This window comes from Amblyomma mixtum, chromosome 1 (assembly GCF_055824585.1).
Source record: "Amblyomma mixtum isolate Tamu chromosome 1, ASM5582458v1, whole genome shotgun sequence".
Taxonomy (NCBI): domain Eukaryota; kingdom Metazoa; phylum Arthropoda; class Arachnida; order Ixodida; family Ixodidae; genus Amblyomma; species Amblyomma mixtum.
The window spans coordinates 261861040-261871128 of record NC_143012.1 but is presented as its reverse complement, the minus strand read 5'-3'; positions in this window follow the sequence as shown (position 1 = coordinate 261871128).

The following is a 10089-nucleotide window of genomic DNA, read 5'->3' as shown; positions in this document are numbered from 1 at the left end:
TAGTGCCTAGTCAAGCAGCACAAAAGTATCTGCTTCCACTGTTGGCATTCTTGATAACCTAAGGAGTTTCTGCCGTAGTGTGTTAATGGTGAACAGAGGATGTTTTCTCTCAGACACATAAGTCAATCTATTTCATAAAAAAAGAAACGGGTTCACAATTGTAAGCGCTTCAATTCAAGCTGTACTGCACGGAATTCCGTTGTTCGTAAGCAATCACCAACTTCTCTAAGGGGAGGAGTGTGGTGGCGTTGATAGGCAAGAAGGACAGTAGCGGCACCGGCTCTTATTCAGCCTGCTTCCTCTTTCAGGCACAGAGCGCATAACCGTCAGCAATAGCCCTGGCCGGTCCAATCAAGAAGGAGAACAGATGGCCATATTGTGTTTCTTCGCTTCCATGCTGGCTATTCTTAGAAGCACAAATGTGGTCGTATTGTCATTGCGAGGGCCGGTGTTATGCGCAAAAAAGGCGCCCTTGGGATGAGGGTCTCCCATCTTCAGGTTACAGCACAAAGTGGAGCGAATTCTCGCATCTTGGCAACCTGTCTGTCTCGCTGTTTTTGTGAGAGTTTCAAACTTATTGCGTGACCAATATCTGCCTACTCAATACTACACTGCCTTCTTCCTTCCCTCTGGTAGTTATTGCACCCCTGTCAAATAATTTTTCCGCCGAGATGTTTTCATTTCAGAATTTGAAAGTTTTATCTTCGTTTCTTGACATACATGTGATTATTTTCATAAAGTTAGCTATCTCCAGTCGGTAGCCTTGCTTCTTTATTAATGGCTTTAAAATACTTCTATATTATATCCACTTGGCGTACGATGTCATGAACCCTGATAATTTGAAATCCTAATTAATAAGGTGCTAAGATAAGCACTGCGTACATCTTTCTCTTGAGTACAGGGAATAACAGGCTACCGTTTTACATCTGCAACTATAGGATCGCTTTTGCGCAATGGACATTCGCCAGAGCTGCTTGTGTATTTCTTTTTAAGGGCTTATATATGTCATCCGGAAATGCTGATACAAGTGTAGTTTCACTTGGTATTTATTTAAAACTTGATATATTAATTTCCTTTGATAGCTATTTTAATGATTTTGGTCTATAGGAGTGTTTTTGAGCGATACCTTTGGGTTTACTGCTGCGTTCATGCGATGTACCGTCTTTGTCAAAAGTAACCAGGCTGCGCGGTCGTTAAAATGCTGAAATGGTCGTTAAAGGTAAGGACTGGGGGTCTTCTTGCCTTCTAACACATTTTGATCTTCGGGAAAGCCACAAGGGCTCCACTATACAAGCTAGAAGCAAAGCATGCAGCCTGGTTACAGGCTGAAATCAGTGTCAAGTGCTTCTTGTCTTCCTGTTTGATATTCTGTGCTCCGGCTGCCCTGTCGGTTCTGATTTTTTTTCGGGGCAGGGGCTATATTACTGTCTGCTTTGTTCTTTCTTTTTTTACTAGGACATTAAGAGGCCTCTTTAATGGTTTTTGGTTTCAAGGTTTTCTGATCTCTGGTTCTCAAAAGCTGTTTGGCAGTGAGTTCGCACATGTTGCTTTTATGTAGTCAGAATGTAATCGGTGTTTAAATGCAAATCCATTTTTTTGTAATGCCCTAAGAGTTCGGCGATTTTTTTGTGCGTGTATCAGCTCTTTCCTTCAACCTTACTGTTCATTTTACAAAATTAAAGGTTATGTACGTCAAAACAAAAGACATATACTCTTGATGAACAAGCCAAATTGGCCACAAGAATACTCAACATCGTTAGGCACTGTAGTGTTTAAAAATCGCAGTTAATCTCATATTGTGTGCTTTGGGTAGTAAAGAATAACAGCTATTAGAACTGCTGCAAAGTATAATTTCCAAAACCCTCAAAGTTAGCAATAGCAGTGGACTGAAAAATAGATTAAGAACCAAAAAAATTTAGAAAAGAATATTGGAAGACTGTGGGCACTTACTCTGCACGTAGAAGAATTGCGAAAGCACGATCGAGGAGTCGGGGGAGTTTAGTGTTTCCATTGCGATTATCGACGGCGTTCTCGGAATATTTCCAGCCGATACTCAGAGTTGCTGTGCAAAGACCTCTGGTAAATTTCATTTCTGTCACGACCACAAAATACGTAAATAATGTCCTCTTGGGCTCTAAATTTAGCATTACAATATTTTGCGACTTATCACTGCTATTTCTTCCACTGCATTCAAAAAAGTTAGTCGTAAACCAAAAATTCATGCATTCACTTTTGTTCCTTTTGCCTCGGCAGTAATTCTTCCAAATTTAAATTGTTAAATTCTCTTGGTAAACACTTAGAGGAAGCTTCTTGAAATGTTACTGCTTAAAAAAACCGGCCATAGCTTCTACCTGTGCGGGTGTCAAGGAAAGAAAGACATCCGGCACACGCTGTGTGAAAGCTTCCTAGAAGGCCCGCTCGATGGCATGTTGACAGCGCGCATATTCAGTGTAATTTCGTAGCACTTCACTTCCAAGAGGTCTTCAGATTTGGATTGGGGCAATCAGTTTTTTTCTTCTGACAAGGTTTATTGGCCTTTTGAGTGGTTGAATTTTGCGTTCTAAGGTCCCAGAAACGCCTGGTGGCTCTTACGGCGATACATATGGGAAATACTTGAAATCGGCCTCAGAAAGTGATAGATAAATTGTTGATGATTGAAAAAACAGGAAGAACATGTGAATTTCTAAAAAGGACCCCTCTAACCTCTGCGTAATTCATGTAAAATTCCGCGCTGTGAAGTGCCTCAACGACAGGTCTTTTCAGGAACTCAATCATGCCTCATACGGTGGCTCTTCTTAGTAGGCTCTTTATTAATTTGCTCCAAGCATTATTTCAACCAAAAAGAAAGCAATATATAAGCGGAAGAAATTCGAACGACACTGACTCTAGGTGAGCGATGCGCGCGAAAATTGGTTAAGCTGATTTGGCCCTATACTCTCGTTTCCCCTGGGGGATAATCTCACTTTTCTCCCTGCGTTGCCCAACGTGCTTCAGCACTACTCCGTAGCTTTCACCCTGAACGTCGTCGTATGTTTAGTGAGCGGATCCTTTGCCACGTGGCTGACTTGTTGCTGCAGCGGATTCGGTAGCACTCGCGGCCGCCACACCTTGCGGCAAGGCACTGGCGCTCTGCCTACGCATTCGTCGCGACGCCGGGAGATGCGCAGGCAGACAGTGGAGACTGCAATAGCACCTCTGTTTGCGGATGTCGCTTTGTTTGATGTTTGTCCTGCGTTTCTGTCTCTACTGTTTATTTACATGCGAAAGGCATCGGCCTCTCTCGTTGGGAAACCTTCTTGTCCAGAGGGCAATGACTCTAATCACCAGAGTGTAGCTTTGAATGGCACTGCCATGGACTGCAAGTGAATGGTGGTGTAGAGGAGCTAAAGCTGGAGTACGTACAAACTGGAGGCTTTGCTATTGACTTTTCGCTTTATATCTTTCACATGCCAATTTTATTGAGAGCATTCAATTTTGTTCGTTTTCATTTTCTTTTCCTGCGTTCAAGGCGTTTTTTTTTTGTAGCGTTTCTATTCGAACGAAGGATTGGTCATTAATCTTCCGTGAAGAGAATTTCTCAATATTTATCAGAAAACATACCACATAAAATGCCATTTCACAATGCAGATCATTATCTATCTAACAAACTGTCGCAGTTTTACATCTTACCTGCTGCCATGACTGCTTCGTAACTTTTTCTTGCAAGGAGTAAGCACTTTCGCTTTCCTGGCTATTGATCTTCAAAATTTGTAATAGTGGTTTTGACGAGGATTATTAAAGTGTCAATAAATTCTGCAAAACGATTTGTACTGCCATAAATAATGAATTCTAACTACATCTTTATAATAAGTTTGAATTAGAGTTCCCAATAAAGGCTTCTAGCTATGAGTATAGGACGTGGCCGTAGTCGCAATATGTGACGATTGATGGGACTCAGACCCTTTCCAATATTTCAGAGCAAATCGGGACGTGTTTTCACGGCAGGTTCTTTCCCTATAAAATTCGCCTTAAACACTGATTTTCATTCACTGGCATTTGGAATGGCTATTCTTTATTTTACATTTTTTCTTTCCGCTAGTGCCATGCTGTTTCCTATATTCTCTTACGGAATCCTTTCCAAACATGAACGATAAAATGCGAACAAAACAATTAGAATTTATTTTGGTTTTAGTTGCGTGCAACTTCCCTCCCACTCTTTTATACTCACGTCCTTCGTTTACCATGTTCGTTAATAATAGTCGTGGCAGCTACTGAGTGAAAGGAAGCAGCAACTTGAAGTACCAACTTGAAAACACTTATTAGGATATCTTTCAAGCAACTAAGGCGGCGTAAGAATGCACTGAACACAAGCGCGTAAGCAGAGGCTACAATGATTGAGCTCGAGCAGAGTAAAAAGCTGAACTTGATTACAAAGAGGGCGGCGAGGCGACTGTCCCGCCTTTCCCGACGCACAGGCAAGAAACATCGCTGGCAGAGTCACTGGAGTGCGTCTAGTCGGGCGTCAGCCTCAGTCGCAGCCGCGCGTGGTCTAAGCAGAGCCGACAGCAGCTCTCGGCGAGACTTTGCGCCAACAACAAACAAGTGTGGATCCGAGTTGCGCAAGGGAAAGCTGAAGCTTCGCTTTTTGTGCTGTTGAGAAAACACGCGTGAGCGCATCACTTACTCCCACTCACTAAGCTTTCCTAATCTCGCTCTAAACAAGACTCCGCTGCTTTTAGCTGATAAGCAGCACTTCCGAAGCCCTTTCTCTTCGAGTGCTAGCCAGTTATCCCACTCACGGGAAACTTTCCACGGTGATTTTTGGTTAGGTTCTTTGCTGATTTGTCGGATTCGCATACCGCGGGCCGCCCTGAATGAAATGGATAATTGTACTCCCACCATGAAGCACTCAGTATTACAGCCATTCCTTCAAAACTCATATTGTCACAAGTCAATCTAACTTCCTCTAGACAAGGTCCTTTGCCGACTCCAGAATGGTGGCGCATTTCTGTAGTCGTAATTTTTTAATATTATCAGCGAACATTTAGCGTAACAAATTGATTTGTTAAGCTGGGCTGCTTAATTTGTGTAGTGAGTAACTATGCAAAATTAAGAGCATGGAAGGGCACAGGCAGTAGACATTTAAAAGCATCGAGCCCTTCATCTGCGCTTGTGTCGCTGTGTCTTGAGCTCTTTGCTTCGTGTGAAGAAAAATTTCATCTTTGAGTTTTCAATTTGTTTTCGGTGCTTCAAATGAAGGTTTGTAGACCGATCTTTAAAATGTCGAGAAATGTCGTTTTGATAGCGAGTGTTCAAAATGACTGCGACCGTGAACGTTGTATTAGAAGGTAATAAAACGTGATCTACTCGTTATCGCTACACTTGATGCAATAGATGCGCGGTGATAAAGGAACAACAGGAATGATTACGTCCACCATGTGGCATAGAATGAGTAAACTATTGCGTTACAACCCTCTTCACAGAGCGCACTTTTTTCTAGCACCCTTCTTCCATCTTTACACCCTATGCCCTTCCCTAGGCAGTGTTGCATGCCAGTGAATATTCGCGCCTGCTAAAATCTGTGCTTTGCAATAAAGAGCTTTCTCTCTGTATAGCATGAGTCAACACGAAAGAAAGGTTTCCGATCCACAGAAGAATACCTTTAAGGTGGGGCATAAGCATGCAGGAATATAAGCAGACTGGATTGGGTAGACTGCTCTAATTATTACAATGTGCGCCTAAAAATTTATTGAGCCCATTTGGGCTCTACGAACATAACGGACAACAATATTAACAGTTGGTTGCGCTCCTTTTGACATATAACATCCCCTGCCGAAGAGAACCCTTCGTAGCCCCAGTTAACTGATGTAAGACGAGTTGGTGTCAGCATAGCATTAAAGCTCACGCCGATAGGCATAGGCAAGTCGCTTGGAAAAACATTACGAATACATCTGAAAAATACTTGTTGCTCTCAATTTTACTTTGTTGCATTTCATTCCAACACAAGTACATCATCACATTGTCCAACATTCCTGTATAAAAAAGACCGCAAGTTTAGAAGTTTGCCAGTATAAAACGCGACTCTACCACAGAAGCAAACAGGTTGACGGATGCGCACTGCCAAGAATCCCAGTGAGGCATTTAGCTAAATTTACCAGGTTTTTAACGAGCGCATGAATAATACAGTTGCACTTGAAAACGTACGCAGAACGCAAATATTAGATGAAAGAACCAGTTACATATGACAAACAATAGATGTGGTTGAACCCGGCTGAACGTAGTTTACAGAAAAGAACCTCGAATAAGCATGGTCAGGCATGGTTTACTTTTGTTTAACCGCATCGCACATCAATGAATTGACTTGGTTATTACTTGATTAAAGAGAAGAATGTCTTGTGAATATCTGCATGGCTTTCTGCGAGCGTCAAGCAAGGCTTCGTGCTTTTTGTTATCGTATCAGATGAGCGGCGACCCACTTGATTCCCGCGGGCGCCGTGCGCCGCACCTGCGCAGAGGCGCGGTGAGTGACAAGGTATGACATCACAGCCACGCCCCTATCCGCCGTCATTCTTCGGAGCAATACGAGCTTTAGTGTTTTAATAGGAGAAGCACACCTTCCGCTCTAAACCGAGTTCAATGGTTTCAGAGTCAACATATGGACAATTATGGTTTGTAGGGTTTAACGTCCCAAAGCGACTCAGGCTAGGAGGGACGCTGTAGTGATGGACTTCGGGTTTCTTTAACGTGCACTAACATCGCACAGTACACGGCCTCAAGACACCTGGATGATTAGTTTTCACTTAAATGCTTATAGCTAGCGCAAACAGACGGGGACGACGAACGCAAAAAAACAACACAATACGGAACACTTCAGTGCTCGTGCCGTACATCTTTGTGTTCACTGCCAGCGTCCGTTTGTGTTAACACCACGGTTTGTCGAGTTTCACTATAGATATAAAGCTTACTCTAAGGCCTTGGAGGTTACTCCTTCTCACAAACACAAGGCCACGTTTGAAGGCCGCGGTCTGACCGGGGCTGAAAAAGTCCCGGCATTTGTCATTACTGCAGCATTACTAAGGTTTCGAGCGGACAATACAACCACCGACCCTTCGTCTTCCGTGTAACAATTGTCGTTGTTGTAAATACAAGAACAGTACAAAATAGAGGTTTGCGCGAGTTGGTATGCCATGGGTTTTAGCAGTGCCTAGTGGGATCGGGACACAGCCCTGGTCCTTATGTATTTTCTTTTGTCGCTTTGCTACTATGCGCTTTTCATCTGAAGAAAAGGAAGTTATTCGCAAGTAAAGGTAGTGAGTCATTGTCGTTGCTTTTCCAGAATTGGCAACAAGTAATAGGCAAGGTACCGCCAGTCTAGAACAGCTCTAACGTATAAACGACCTCCTAAGCCCAACATCAGCTGTACCAGTGTCAAATCTTGAAACCTTTGCTCAGATTGCACTAAGGCTAAAAGACACGCTAGAGAATGAATAAATAAGGGCATGAACAAAACTGTTGTAGACAAACATGGCCTTATCAGCAAAGAGTCTAACAGTCGGCGAGGTAAACTAGGAAAAGGAAACGGTTCGCTAGTGTGCACTTGGCGAAAGAGACGGGGAGCGGAAAGAGAACGAAGGAAAAAGTCGACTATAAATCTGTACGAAGAGACAGCCATCAAGGAGACAAAAAAATCACCCCAGAAAACACCGGCTTGCAGCCAACGACCGAGAACTTTCATCTCAGTCAGAAGGAAGACAGTGAAAATCACCCAGTCCGCAGGGCAGCTAAAGATACGTAGAGAAACTAAGATGGTTGAATATCACGTTTCTACAGGCGCGATGGAGCGCTGATTTTGTGTTTTCCAGAGAGCACTTTTCAAATGAAAAAGCTCATATTATCGCTCCTTTTACTAAAATGTCTATTGAGCGAAGCAGCCACATTACTAAATACAGACTTTATGCTTCACCACAGTTCTTAGAACGTTTAAAAATAAACTTGCCTTTTTAAGCCTGAACCTTCTGTGCAAAGAGAATATCGGGTGGATTTCAGTGTATTACACGACTACGGAAAAAAAATCTTTGTCCGTTTTTTTGCTCCCTCCCCTTTTCAATGAGGTCAGAGCACTCGATAAACTCAGCCTATGGAGCATTCCAAACTAGGCGGCCTTTTAGGACGGGAATTAAATCTTTTTCCAGGAGTGAAACATGATGCTGGCAGCTCCATGAGCGCCGAATAAAAGGGCGATGACGGAGCGCTCGAGTCACGAGAGGGGAGGATGACATCTCTTGGATCATATTGGCACGCAATTTCCTGCGTCACGTGCCGAAGGCAGTTGCAACTTGATAGTGGTGTGCTCTTCTCTCTTCTTGTTTTCCTCTATGCTCGGCATAAAAAGCACGCTTGGATAGCGTTCACGCTGCAATCGTGATTGGTGCACATCCGGCTGAAGAGGCGAAGTCAGTATATTATCTTTGAAAAAAATCTAAATCCGAATAAATCAAGCCCCTACATCTTGCTCCTTCGGGTTGAATAACCCAAGTCGATAATGTCGACTTTATCATAAACCCTACTGTGCTTCAAGTAGGGGCACCATTTCTTCTTTTCAAACTTAATTAGGCAACAAGGATAAAAAGTAAAACGAAATGCTTTGGTTTTCAGATTCTTGAAGAATTGTGTTTTGCTCAGTCGGGTTATATTGATTCTGCATTGTTATAATTTCCTAGAGCACAGCAGCGCTGGTTATTTAGGGTAATATTCCACGAATATGCTGAACAGCGAAGTCTAACTCATTGTTTTTAACGGTAAAGGTGCTAAGCAGAATACAGGCTCACTACATTCGTCGCTCTTTGAGGAGCTTTTCAAGTGAACATTGTCTTAAACAAATTTATTTGGGCGGGTTCTCCTGCTACAACCGTAACGTGTTTAAAATGGTACGTGAATTTTCAGTGACATCGTTTCTGAAGTATTATGAGCAACCAGATGACACAGCGCTCATGTGTGTAGTCTCGCATAGGGTCGTTAATATTAATTTACTGAATATTACTTTGAAGAACACAAAAAAAACTTGACCAACAAAAAGAAAACAAATACGCGCACTGTTCCAATTTCTCCTGAAATAAAACCACATTATTAATGCTGGAAACACTTCTCTGTATAGCTACCTATTACAGAAATGTGTCGTGAGTTTCTCACTCAGAGTGAATGAATTTAGACCGCACATTCGTCCGGTATATGTCATGAGTTCCTGATGCAGTGCAGAATAATATTGGCTGTTGACTTTCTGATTAACATACGATGTTTTCCTCTTGCTGAGATTCTTATTAACCTTTGATTTACGTGTTGAATTAATTATCAATTCCTAATGGCTTATCATCTGATCCAAATTTCCAGAGCCCTTCACTACGGCGTCCCTCATAGCCTGAGCCGCTTTCCTACCTCATAAACCATAAAACAAAATAATATTTAATTCTGTACGCTTCCGGTGCCTCAGTTCAGCAGGCGCAGAAGCAGACACATAAAAATAAAAAGTTTCATCCTCTCGTCTCGTGACTTTTCGCGCAGGCGTTGATGTCCTTCGGGGTTGCCCGTGGAAACTGTACGAGTCTGCGCAGGAGTCGGAAACGCGACATCTGCTTTTGCGCTCGGCTTCCTACGCTTCCTCGTTTCGTGTTTTATTTTGGGAGGTTCGGACTTCAGCCAGAATGCAGGCATGAGCGACCAAGACCCTATTCTAAAGGAAGTACAAAACAGTGTATTGTCACGGAAGCCGCGAGGGAAAGCCTCTAGTAACAAAAATGGTACAAGAATGAATTTATTGCTGCGGGCGCCATAGACGCGCATCTGTGCACACCGGTCTATGTTGGTAGCGAGTCATGAAACGATGTAACAAGTGAAAGCGGGCTAGTTGGTGGTTGAAAATGTAGTGCATATTGCAACTGCGCAAAACGATGCAGGACGAAGAGAGGAAAGCACAGGAGAAGACGTGGATTCCTCTCTTCGTCCTGCGTCGTTTTGCGCCGTTGCAATATGCACTCCATTGTCATGAAACGAGTCATGAAGAGCGCTTAAAGCGAAAAGTGAAAGCTTCAGTCAATGATGCATTCAAAACAGCAC